This window comes from Ambystoma mexicanum, chromosome 6p (genome assembly GCF_040938575.1).
Source record: "Ambystoma mexicanum isolate Mex_15411 chromosome 6p, UKY_AmexF1_1, whole genome shotgun sequence".
In the NCBI taxonomy this organism is placed as follows: Eukaryota; Metazoa; Chordata; class Amphibia; order Caudata; family Ambystomatidae; genus Ambystoma; species Ambystoma mexicanum.
Genome location: NC_090935.1, coordinates 1,448,648,937 through 1,448,661,115, shown reverse-complemented (window position 1 = coordinate 1,448,661,115; position 12,179 = coordinate 1,448,648,937). Strand labels below are relative to the sequence as shown.

The following is a 12,179-nucleotide window of genomic DNA, read 5'->3' as shown; positions in this document are numbered from 1 at the left end:
TGGTCCTAATCCATAGCAACTCAGTACAAGATGCATAACAGCAGACCCATGTTTAGATGGGACCTCACCCCTTCGAGACGCTCTAAAATGTATCCTAATGTTAGTCCTCTATGTTGGAGGAACTGTAGTCTGCACTCTACATACTAGCACATGTGGTGGGAGTGCCCTTTGGTGAGGATTTTTTGCAAAGAGCTGTTAGGGTGGGTTAAAGACATTGATGGGATGGATGGGGATCTAACCCCGCTGTTGGTGCTGTTTGTGGTTGAGAAGCCAGATGACACATTTTTGTGTTTCCTCATATGCAGAGAAATTTGTTTTTAGCCACCAGAGTATGTCTAACTCTCCATAGGAAAAGGAGCCACCTCCCCACGCAGGGAGAGTGGCTAAGGAAAGCATATGAAATATACAACATGGAAAGCCTGACGGCAATATTATTGGAGACAAATGCGCATGTCGACATGGTATAGCTCCCCTTCCAGGAATATTACAAATCGTATAAGTCTGCAGGCAAAACACTGAATTGGCCTTAACGCACAGATGGTAGACACCAATGGGGTACTCTGGAGCAGACATTGATGGCTTCTACAGAGTGTGCCAGTGTATAGATGAGATGCCTCATTAGAACTAGAATAATTTTCCCGTCCTTGGAGATCCTCCATTTGTATTAGAAAGGTTCCCAGTCTTCCATCGTCCCAATAGGGGAAAGGGGTTTGGGGGAGGGGTTAATTTTTTCCTTAATTGATGATGGTATTGAATTTCTATTATACTGAGACGACATATCCACTTATTTCAACATTGGGTTTGTCACTAATATGAAGCATCCCCCGTTGGGCACTTAGTCGTCATGCACGGCAGAATAATAAATGAAGATTTAACGCCTCTTGGGCTTGCTACAATCAGGAAAAAACTGGACAGGCCAGAATATAACTACATCATCCCTGACTCTACAAATTCACAGGTAATTCCATTGCAACGGTCTTAATAAGTGGATTAGGATGCATAGTGTGATGAGTTACTACTATTGCATTTATGCTTTCAAAAATTATTTTCAGGCATCTATGGGTCGACTTAATAGAAGCATGACTGACTAAATAATGGTGCTCGATAGACACACAATGAGAAGAGGTACAATTCAAGTTTTTATCTTCTTTAACAAATAATCACTTGATTAATTTCTTACATTTCACATTTCATTAACACTAGTACATTTCTTTGCAGTTTTTAATTAATTGGTCCTGAGGAAGACATGCTGCAAATACATTATGTTTCAACTTGTCGAAACTAGCAGTCATGAAGGTCTCTGGAACAACATGTAGATGTCCAGTGTAGGGGAGGCATGGTATCGCAAGTATTTGTATTTGTATTTATTAAGTTTATATAGCGCTTTATACCAAAGCGCTGCACATTTTAACAACAACAACGGGATACATTTAACAATGACAAAATAACAGTAACAGTAGAAGTATGACACTGACACAAAAAGTACAATTTGTAAAACCTTTATTGAAGTTTCTGGGTTTGGAAAAACTCCTATTATGCCCTATAACTAGGATGGGAGTAGTCTTGACCTTCAAATAATAAAAAAGACAGTCCTAGTGAAGTCTGTCAAATCAAAATGGGCTATGCTAACAAAACCTAATGCCTGCCCTATCTCTTGTACAAAAAATGTATAAAGGAGATATGCATGTAAAGGAAAATCAGTGTGAAAAAATACAACAATGTGGCTGAAGCAGCTCCCCCCGCCACGTTCGACAGAAAGGAGTAAGGCGGTCCCTGTAGGCAGGATGACGCACTCTGGCTCGAGTTTTCAACACAAAACAGTCCAAGACATGGATCGAGGCCCCTCTGGCCTTCTACGTTAAAGTCTCTCTCCCCAGACTTCCAAATAATGTTTCAACAAAAAGGTCATGTTGGTCCACCTCTGTCGGGCTCACCCCTTTTACAACAAAAGTTCACCAATGCTTGTAGGGGGCTCCCTTCCCCAAACTGATTACACTTCAGGTCTCCCTCAGTCGGGCTCAGACCGCTTTCGGATGTCGTAGACTTTCAAATGTGCGTGGCTTTCTTTATAGACCTCCGCAGGACCACTTCGACTCAAAGTTCAATGTTCAGCTTGTTACTCTCCCCTTCTCTCGGGGTTAACTTTGTTCACTTTCACTTTTACAGTTCATGCACCTTTCACAGAGACTCTCGAGTGGGCTACTTCCCTTCGCCGGACCACTCCGTTACTCAGTATTGCTGATTTCACAGCTGTCTTTACTTCAGAGTTAATTCACAGGTCTGCCTTTCTTCGCGTCTCATCCACACACATGCAGTCTTCACTTGCGATATAATGTTGCCACTTCAATCTTTCTTTAACACACACCGTCCTCACCGGTCGCTTGCCAACTCACTGCTTTGTGTGTTTCTTTCTTGGTTTTATGATTTACAGGCTTGACCTCGCCTCCCCAACTCTGCTGTGCACCCCGGATGGTCGCTGGCATCCTTGAAACAAAACACAGCCTTCTACTTTGGGATCTGGCCTTATCCACGTGCCTTTCGCGGCCTGTTGGAGGCAACGACATCCTGTAGGGAACTCCTGAGGTTTTTGACCCGCTGCTCTCGTCCCTTGGTCCATCGCTCTGGTCCAGTAGGTTCGCCTTCGCCCCGAAAGTTCTGCTCGTACTCGTGTTCACCTTACTCAGTGTTTCTCCAAGTTCCGCCTTTTATCCGTGTGAGGAGAGCTAATTGGTATCAGGTGTATGCACTTAAAGTCTGACTTTGCCTGACCCATTTAGCGGGACAAGTCCAGTAAAATGTATAAAAGTTAGGCCTGATTATGGTTCCGGTGGTAACCCTGCTGGTGCTACCGGCGGGTTGCCGCCAGACCCGTAATAATTTACTGGCGCCTGACTTCCTGGTGCCACCGGGCTATTACAAGTCCAGCGGCCCGGGAAGTCAGGCACTGGTAAATTGTAAGTCCCCATTCCCATAGAGTCCTGTGGGAGTCCTATGGGATACTGAGTCCTATGGGACTCTATGGGAGTGGGGACACGGAAGAACCGGCACCGTTCCTAACGGTGCCAGTGTTTCGTGAAGGGTTTGCCTACCGTGATTGTTGCATCCAGCAAGGTCAGACCTGCCGGGCACAGCGGCGACGGCAGGCAAACGCGTAGTTTGCCAGTCTGCAAATAAGGGTGGTGGTGAGCTTCCCGGCACCCTTGTTTCCGGACTGGCAAACTTAGAATGAAGCCCTTAGTCTTGTTACTCTGTTGCCCTCTTCCTCGGCCCAGTGTTTGTGTAGAAAGGAGGGGGGGGAGTTGGGACATCGGAGAACCCTAAAAAATAGGATGGGTTGGATGTACAAAAAAGGGGGTACCGTGTCTCACCATTGGCTGCCTCACCCCCACTCCCAGAAGACCCCTCACCCAGGTGATCCTCCCGCACTAGTCCACTCCCCATGGTCTGGATTCAAAGGCGATGGCCATGCCATGGCCAGCTGAGCGAGAGTTCCCAGGGAACTAGTGGGTGAGACACCTTTTGGTTTCTCACATCAGATATAAATCTGGCTTTCGCCCTAAACGCTCCTCTGAGACTGCTCTCAGTCAGGTTCTGAACTCCCTCCTCACTGCTCGCTACTCTAAGCAATCCTCAGTCCTCATCCTCCTTGATCTCTCTGCTGCCTTTGACACCGTCGATCACCCCGTACTTCTCAACACTCTTTCCTCTTTTGGTTTCAAAGGCTCTGTCCTCAACTGGCTCTCTTCTTACCTTTCCCACCGCTCTTTTACCATCTCCTGGGGTGGTTGTACCTCCTCTAGTCTTCCCTTGGACTATGGTGTACCGCAAGGCTCTGTCCTTGGCCCTTTTTCTATTCTCTCTTTACACCTCCCTTCTTGCCCCTATCATCTCTTCCTTCGGTATTTCTCACCACTTGTACGCTGATGACACATAGCTTTTCCTCTCATTTTCTTCCTTCACTCCTGACCTCCATTTTAAACTCACTTCTTGTCTTACTGCCATTAAAAACTGGATGTCATCCCACTTTCTCTCTCTCAATACAGACAAGACTGAGGTCTTATTTTTCCCCTTCAATACTCTTCCTCCTCCTTCTCCCCCTCCTTTTATTCATTTTCCCCCCCTCTAATCTTCCTCTCTCTGCCCATGCTCGTAAGCTAGGCATTTACTTTGACTCCTCCCTCTCCTTCACCCACCATATTTCTCTTCCCACGCATGTCGCTACCACATTTTCAATATTCGCAAAGTACGCTCCTCTCTCACCTTCCACACCACTAAACATTTGATCTCCTCCCTCATCTTCTCTCGTCTTTTCTACTGCTCTTCTCTCCTCTTTGGACTCCCCGCTTCCCATCTTACCCCCCTCAAATCCCTCTCGCCATTCGTATCCTCTGTCTTCTCTCTCCTCACGACTCCATCTCCTCCTCGCTCTCTCATCTTGGCTGGCTTTCTTTTCATTCCCAACTCAAATTCCACTTCCTCTGTCTTTTCTTTAAATCTCTTCACGATCTTGCTCCTCCATATCTATCCTCTCTCATCTCATTCTACACTCCCTCCCGTGCGCTCAGATCTGCAGACCTCTTCCTTCTCTCTGTTCCCCTGTCCCCATGCGCCTCCTCTCGTTTTCGCTCCTTTCAGCTCCCTTGCCCCCCTCCACTGGAACTCCCTTCCTCTCTCTATTCGTTCCATCCCCACCTATTCCTCCTTTCGTGTCTCCTTAAAATCTCTTCTTCTCCACTCCCCGATACTCTTATCCCCTCCTTCCCCTTTCCCCCCCTTTTTTACCCTCCTCCTCTTACCTCTCTCTCCCTGCTCCATTCCTCTTAAGTCCCCTCTCCTCTCTCGCCCTCAGCTTATTCCACTTCCTGTTTCCCACTTCCTTCCTCTTCTCCTCCCCCTCTTCCCTCGTTTATCTTCACTGACAAATTATTCTACTTGCTGTATTACTGGTTTGGTTCCTATTTTGTAATTGCTTCTACTGTTTTTATTGTATCCTTGTTGTTATAATGTAAAGCGCTTTGGCGTAAAGCGCTATAAAAACACCATAAACATATACAAGATTGTTACTTCAGCTAGTTGACCTTTCTGTTATAAATAATGATTGGTTCATAATGATGATTTGCATTCTCGTTGTTATTTTTGTGCTAATTAACATTTGGCACATGTTGATGGATCGAATGTATTTATTTCAAAATTGTCCATCATTTGTTTATGTTTAAGGTTTTGTTTTGCATTAAATTGTATGATTTATGTACAATAGTTTTCTATTGTGTATGCACATTTCTGGTGTTTTGTATAGTTTGGTATTAGTCCATTTTTAGGACATGGTGTTCAATATGTGTAATAACTAAATGCTTTGATACAGACTACATTTTATCAACCTTCAATTAATTTTCTCATTCAGATTAAACATTTGTATAATATATATCTACAAATGTTTTCGCTACGTGTCATGATTGAATACACAAGTTAAAAAAGAATGGAAGCATCCACCTGATCAATTATTATTTTATACTTTGTGATTTATCCTTGGTGTCGCTGGGTTATAGGAACCACCTATCTTTGGTTTGATGGATTGCTTTATCTGAACATTTTTGTCCACAACCTCTTTACACCCTGCTCCTACTGATGAGTCTCTCTCCTTCCCTCACCCTTCTCCCCTCCTTACTTCTATTTTCTTTCCCCTCTAATATAGCTTCCTTTCCCTGGTCTGTCTTCTCCCCATTCTTTGATGGTTTCCCCCTTCTGTCATTCTAGCTTCTCTGTCCTTCCTCGTTCTTTCTGATATTTCCCTCTTAAAACGTCATCCTGTTCTGGTTCTCCCCTTCTTTCTCTGACCTTCTGCTCTCCTTCGCTCTGCTCTGCACGCACTGATCATCTCCAAACTCCCATCTTTACTGCAAAGGACAGCTCCTTATTTGTTTTTGTCTGGGCTGTGGGTTAATTAGTAGGGAAATACTGAAAACCTGGGCGTTTGTATGATAATGATGTGTTATTTATATAGCGCCTTAATCCAAAGCGCTTTACAGAGAACATATTTACATAAAATATCACCCAACCGAAATTGGTACTCATTTATCGATCTCGGAAGGATGAAAGACTGAGTTGGCCTTGCCGGGATTCGAACCTGCAACCTGCAGATCACGCTCAGTTCGCAGCAGCGAACGCTCAACCTGCTGAGCTATCTTACCGACTGAATGGGCTTATAAGGTACTTTGGAGGATTAGCTCTTTCCAGCCCAACGTTTGCTACCACCACTGTGCATCAGATGTTCGCTGTCTTAGCTGCTTCAACTGGGTCCCTGCGCATGGCATAAGCAGGGGTTCGTTGTCCGCCCCACGGGCATGCACTTGGCACTTCTATTTTGCTAGTTTTATGTGATCTTGCTTCCCCAAGGTATGTCAGTCTGTTTCTGGATTCCTTGTATTCTGAGTTTGTGTTACAATGGTCCAAGTGTGCCACCAAAGGGCTTTGGTCATCTCCTGTCAGTGTTCTATTTGAAGGAATGGAAGAAGTTTCCACAGAATGCACAGCTGGAATGTGTGCGCTTATTGATCTGATAAGTAAATGAGCAGTGTGCTTTGAATATTTCCTCATTATTCCGAACTTGCTGTGTGATAGTTGGAGGTGACCCACAGCTCATTGGCAGTGAGACTGGCTGTGAGTCGGACAAAGCTTTTCCCAGAAGAGAATCGGTCTTGTTTTTGTTTAAAGCACTGTAGCTTTCTTTCAGCCTGTGATGGAGGAGATCCAGGCAGCTTGGCGTGTTATGCATTTACCACTGGAAATTCAGTTAGAAGATGATTTATGTATTGTTTGCATACATTTTCCAAAGAATCTGGTACTTTCTCTGGACCTGTACCATCGACGCATGTATATGCTGAATAGGAGCAGCGAGAGCAAGGATCCCTGAGGTACGCCGTAATTTAACTTGCATGATGATTATACACCTGGGCCCATCAGGACCTGTTGGCTTTGATTGGTGAGGAAGGACTGGATTCTATCAATTACGGGGCCCATTACCCCAGCCCATTCACTGAGCCCAACGGTATTGTCCATGACCAAAAGGTCCAGAAGTGCCAATATGGATTGCTAGGGCTTGTCAAGGCCGGTGAGGAGTTATTCTGAGATGCCTACCTGGGCTTTTCTGTGCCACTACTGGGTCCAAAGCCAGATGTTTAGTCATACAACAGGAGGTTAAGTTTCATATACTTAGCAGTTGTCTTGTTGCTCCTCCTTGCATTGTTTTGTTGGGGAACATTTGTAAGACTAGGGCAAGTTCAAGCAACTGCTCCATGAATTTAGTTTCTGAGATCAGGGAATGCAATAACACTGCAAAAATCAAGGGCATATTCAAGGTGATTGAGCAACGAAGAACACATTGAGTGGACGAACAGTGCCTGTCGGGTATTTCTGAAAAAGATACGTTTGAAATCTGACTTCAACTCAACAGTCCAAGACCGAGGTAATTGTATGGTAATTGTATTTGGCCCAAAATATCAGAGGACTGATTTTTATTCCTCTTTGTTGCCCAGCACAATTTTGAAGTTTGAACCACCCTTTCTGCCGAAGTAAAACATCTGGGATGCATTTGGCAGTCAAATCTAAGCTGCAATCCGCGTGTCAGTGAAATTGTTAAACTGACCTACTAACAACTCAAAATTCTGAGACCTGTCCTACCCTTGATTTCTGAATCAGATCGTCCAGCTGTTATTGAAACCCTTGTAAACTCCAGATTGAACTACTGTAATGCGTTGTTAGTGGTGGCTACAACTGATCAGCCACATTGTCTCCAAGTAGCTCAAAATGCAGTGGTGAGTCTTCTCTACAGCCTCTATCGATCCATCTAAATCTCATTGTTTCGTAGGAGCCTTCACCAGTTCAACAAAGGATTGTTTTCATGATCCTCTGTTTGATTTTTAAGTGTGTCCATGGCACTGCCCCCAGCTACCTTGTATCACAGATCTCTCTCCATTGCCCATCTCGCTCACTCCGGCTGCTGAACAACGCCTTCTGAAAGTTCCCCTCTCTCATTTTGTACGCCGCGGAGATAGATGCTTTTATATCAGCGGACCCCCTGGCTTGGAACTCACTACCCCATGGCTATCAAGGTCCAGACCCTCACCCACAACTGCGCTATAATCAGGCACCCTGGTAGTTTCCATGAGTCGGCAATCATCAATTTGGCAGCCATCCAAAGTTCAGGGACCACCTTTGTCTTTTGCCCCCCCCCCCACACCCTTTGAGTAGTTACCCTCCTAATCCCTGTGTCCCAAAATAGTCACATTAGGGAGAGAAATACCTGTGAGGTCCTTTGTGTGAGAGAATCTCTTTCCAATACCTCTGAAAGAGCTTACAGGACCACCATAAGTGTCTGGTCATGCCTCTTTCTCCACAGCCCCTCCAACATGAAGCAGATATACTCCGATTGATCTCACGTAGCCTACTCAGAGCTCAGAGACATATATGTGCATTCTTTCACCACCTTACAATGAGAGACCCTATGTGCTGTGAAGGCATCATGAAGCAAGACACAGACAACAGATTCACTTTTCTTAATAAAAGAATGTCTTTATTTGTCAGGATGGAGTAATTATAATTATAATTGTTATTTTATAACGCGCTTAATACCAACGAGTGGTTTCTAAGCGCGGGATCAGGATTCCAACCTCTGCTGCGCTTTGTTGTCTTGCTTCCAGTACAAACGTGTTGCCTGTCACGCCCCCATCCACATCCACAAGCCCTCCTGTTCCACCCCGTAATTCCATCAGTACACGGCAGAGACATAGAGCACAGCAAGTCCCCACACGCACCATCGCACATCCTCACCCTCAGGTTTGCCGACAAGGGGTTGGCCGAACTGGTTTATGCCTCGCTCTCCATTTCTGCATTGGCGGTTGCCGTGGAGACGCACCACGGGCATTCCGCGTCTCCGCTGCCGGCACTTGGACGCTCTTCCTCCACGCGTCCAATCGCGTGTGTGCCAATCGCGTATGTGAGTCACGTGATCGCGGGAGCGTCCGATCACGTGCGTGGGTCACATGGTCATTGGAGCGAGCGTTCAAAAGCGACGCGCGGACTCCATCCGCGCTTCACAGCTGATCTTGGTTGGACTACGGACTACGGACGTGACGCTGCTTTTCTTGATCTCGGATTTTGCCCTTGGATTCCGACCCGCTTTCCCTTTTGTACCTCGCCCGGACCTGCTTTTTTCTGGCTTTGACCTCGGCTCCTCCCACGGACTGCTTCTTGGATTTCCCTTGTTTGGTACCTTGTTTTGAACCGCTCCCCCTGGACACGACCTCGGCTTTCCTCCTGGTCTGCAATTGGATTGCCCCTTGGTTTAGACTTTGCTCTCTGGATCACGTGCCATATTGTTTGGCTCACAGTACCAAGTTCCGTATCAGGTGGTGATTCCATCCTTGAAGTGCATTGCCAGGCTGCTACCTTGTCGTCAACCCTGCCGGCTCCCTCAGACAAACACCCCACATCAACACTGGTTTCCAAACAACCACTCAGGGTAAGCTCCCTTGTAGATAACATTGAGGATTGTGTACTGGGTATATTTTTGTTATCTAACCCGCGTGTTTGCCTTACAGTGGTCGGGGGGAACATCTTCCGGCATTTCCGGTTCCGGCTGACGACATTCACCACCTGTGGCCTCAAGGGCTGCTCGAGCAGAATATTGATTGTTTGCTCGAGTGGGACTTGGAGACGGAGGTATCATCGCCTACACGACCATCAAGTCTTGACATTGCCCCTGAGCTATCCTTCCTCCCCAGTAAATGCCTAACTTGCCCTAAGCAAAGGTGGGATCTCTCTACCTAAATTAACTAAGGACAGTCTGTGTCATTAAGTTCAACTCAAATGTCTGTGTCCAAAACCTATACTTGCCCTCACAACTAAAAATATACAATATGTAGGGATGGCAGCATTAAAAGAAACAGTGTTCAAAATAAAGTTCAGAGCTTCTTCCAGCTATGAAGCATTGTGGTTCCCTTACCCAAGTTCAACATACTTTCCAAAGTCTCGGAGTTCCCTTCCCCAAGAAGGCAGCTCCTCAAACAGAACTGCTATGAGAAGTCACTACTATAGCCTGCAACAGGGAAATGTAATAACTGCCATCCTTCGGGCTTCAAAGCAGTATTTGCACTTGCGGGTGCCTCAGCCCACAAACAGGAGCCAGAGTCCTTGCAGATCCTGCTCATATGCAAACATCATATCCACTTTCTGACATGTATGTTCGCAAGTAGATCATCCTAGATAGCACACCAGCTGTTTTTAGGCTAGGTCTGCCCGATGAAGATCGCTCTCCTACCACGGTGAAATCTGGTTCCTTGCCACATACACAATCCCCATATCAGAGTCCCTACTACATACTTGTACTATTATAGACCATAGACTGGCATAGGGGGAGGGATCGGGATCAGTGGAAGTTTGGAGCATGTGAATGTGCAAGTATGGAGAGATGAAGGTGTAGGGATATTTGAAGGTTCAGAAGAAGGAGGATGTGGAGGAAGAATTGAAGGCACAGAAGATGTTTGTGAGGGAGAGAGTATGTGGAAGGAGGAGAGAAGCATCAAGCAGGAAGGGAAGGACCGAGGTTGGAGTAAATGAGGAAATGGGAGTTGAAGGGGCATACAAATAAGAAGGGGTGGGTTTGCAGTGAGCCAGAGGGGGCAACACCACAGAAAGAAGAGTTTTTTTGGAGGAGGGATAGAGAATAATGTTACAAGGTCAGTTGCATGGCTCTGAGGACCACCAAGGGGGAGACTTAAGTGTTTGATTGCCTCACCAACCCAGTGGATGATGGGCCTAGGGTTGGGATGGGGTGGACACCCTGGTCATCCTACACCGGTCCCTGTTCCATGGCAGGGGATGGTCACAGAACCCCTCCCCCCGGCCCCCAACTCTCCAACTGAGAGTTTGACGTTGTCGCAAATTGGACCCTAAATCTTAAAGAAGAAAAACAAACATTCATGTGCTCTGAAGACACATGCTTGATACAGTGTTGCGGATGGCGGTTTTCTAGCGTTGGAATTTCCTGCACGTGATACAAACTGTCCAATTCATTGGGCCTCATTACACGGTAGGCGGTAAGGGTTTACCGGTACCGGTAATCCCTTACCGCCTTACTACGAGGTCCCTTTGCGGGACCCGACCTTAACGGCTGGTGTATACCAGCTGTTAAAGTTGGGACCCGCAAAGGGACCTTGGTGCTAATTACGGTACCGCAATTTGCGGTACCGTAATTAGCTCCTTCCCCATTCCCATTATGCCCTATGGGGCAAAAATGGGAATGGGGAAGGGCCATGGAGGAAGGGGGAATTACTGCCCCGCCAACCTGGGAATGGGGTGGTAATTCCCCTTTCCTCCATGGTGGTACCGGTATGGTACCGGCGGCAACCATGGTGCTAATAGCACCATGGTTTTCCGCCTTCCGTGTAATGAGGCCCATTGTCTCTTGCAGATCATTTCCTCACCGAAGATTCCTTGTTGCCAATTCACCACTGTCCCACATTCTCTACATCACAAGCATTATGTAAGCATACCAAGACGTTCTCCAGCATACAGTTCACACACTGAGGACATAGAAGACCAAGGTCCTGTAGAGGTAGCACTAGGTGGTGGCAGGAGTTGGAGAGTGGAATCCAAAATGGTAGATTGGTCTGATGAAGACTTGGTCCATACCACTAAGCCCAAAGTGAGACCATGTGCACCCAGAGGCAGCAACCAATCCCCCACCCTGTCCCAATTGCCAGACACTGGTGCAAACCCTCACCAAATGCCCAACCCAGGGGGAACTATGAGAACACTATAAAACCCAAAGGCCCCAGTCAGTAGGGATTGTTGGCGGTGGTTGAGTAATAAGTGGATTAGTGAGGAGGTTGTTCATGTGCTGGAGGCATGTCGGAGAAAAGAGACAGAAGTAGGATTCGAACCTCTGTTGCTCTGCGTGGTCTTGCCTCTAACACCAGCACGTTGTCCCTGTGCTATCCTCCATTCACTGCATTGCAACACAAGGTGGCCCTGCATTGCAACACACACTGAGGGATGTCCACTTTCCAACTTATAAGATTGTACTTACAGGGGCTTCCTTTCTGTGGATTCCTTATCGATAAGGAAGGCACCAACCCATGTCCCATAATGGTCAAGCTATGACTGTGTTTTGCACTGATTTA

At 46.5% G+C, this 12,179-nt stretch overlaps 1 protein-coding gene across 3 annotated transcripts in view; it reads left to right on the top strand.

The window, feature by feature from the left end:
• LOC138510505 (zinc finger protein 776-like) overlaps positions 1 to 12,179 on the top strand; it is a 427,294-nt gene that overhangs the window by 412,155 nt on the left and 2,960 nt on the right. The window lies entirely within an intron of this gene.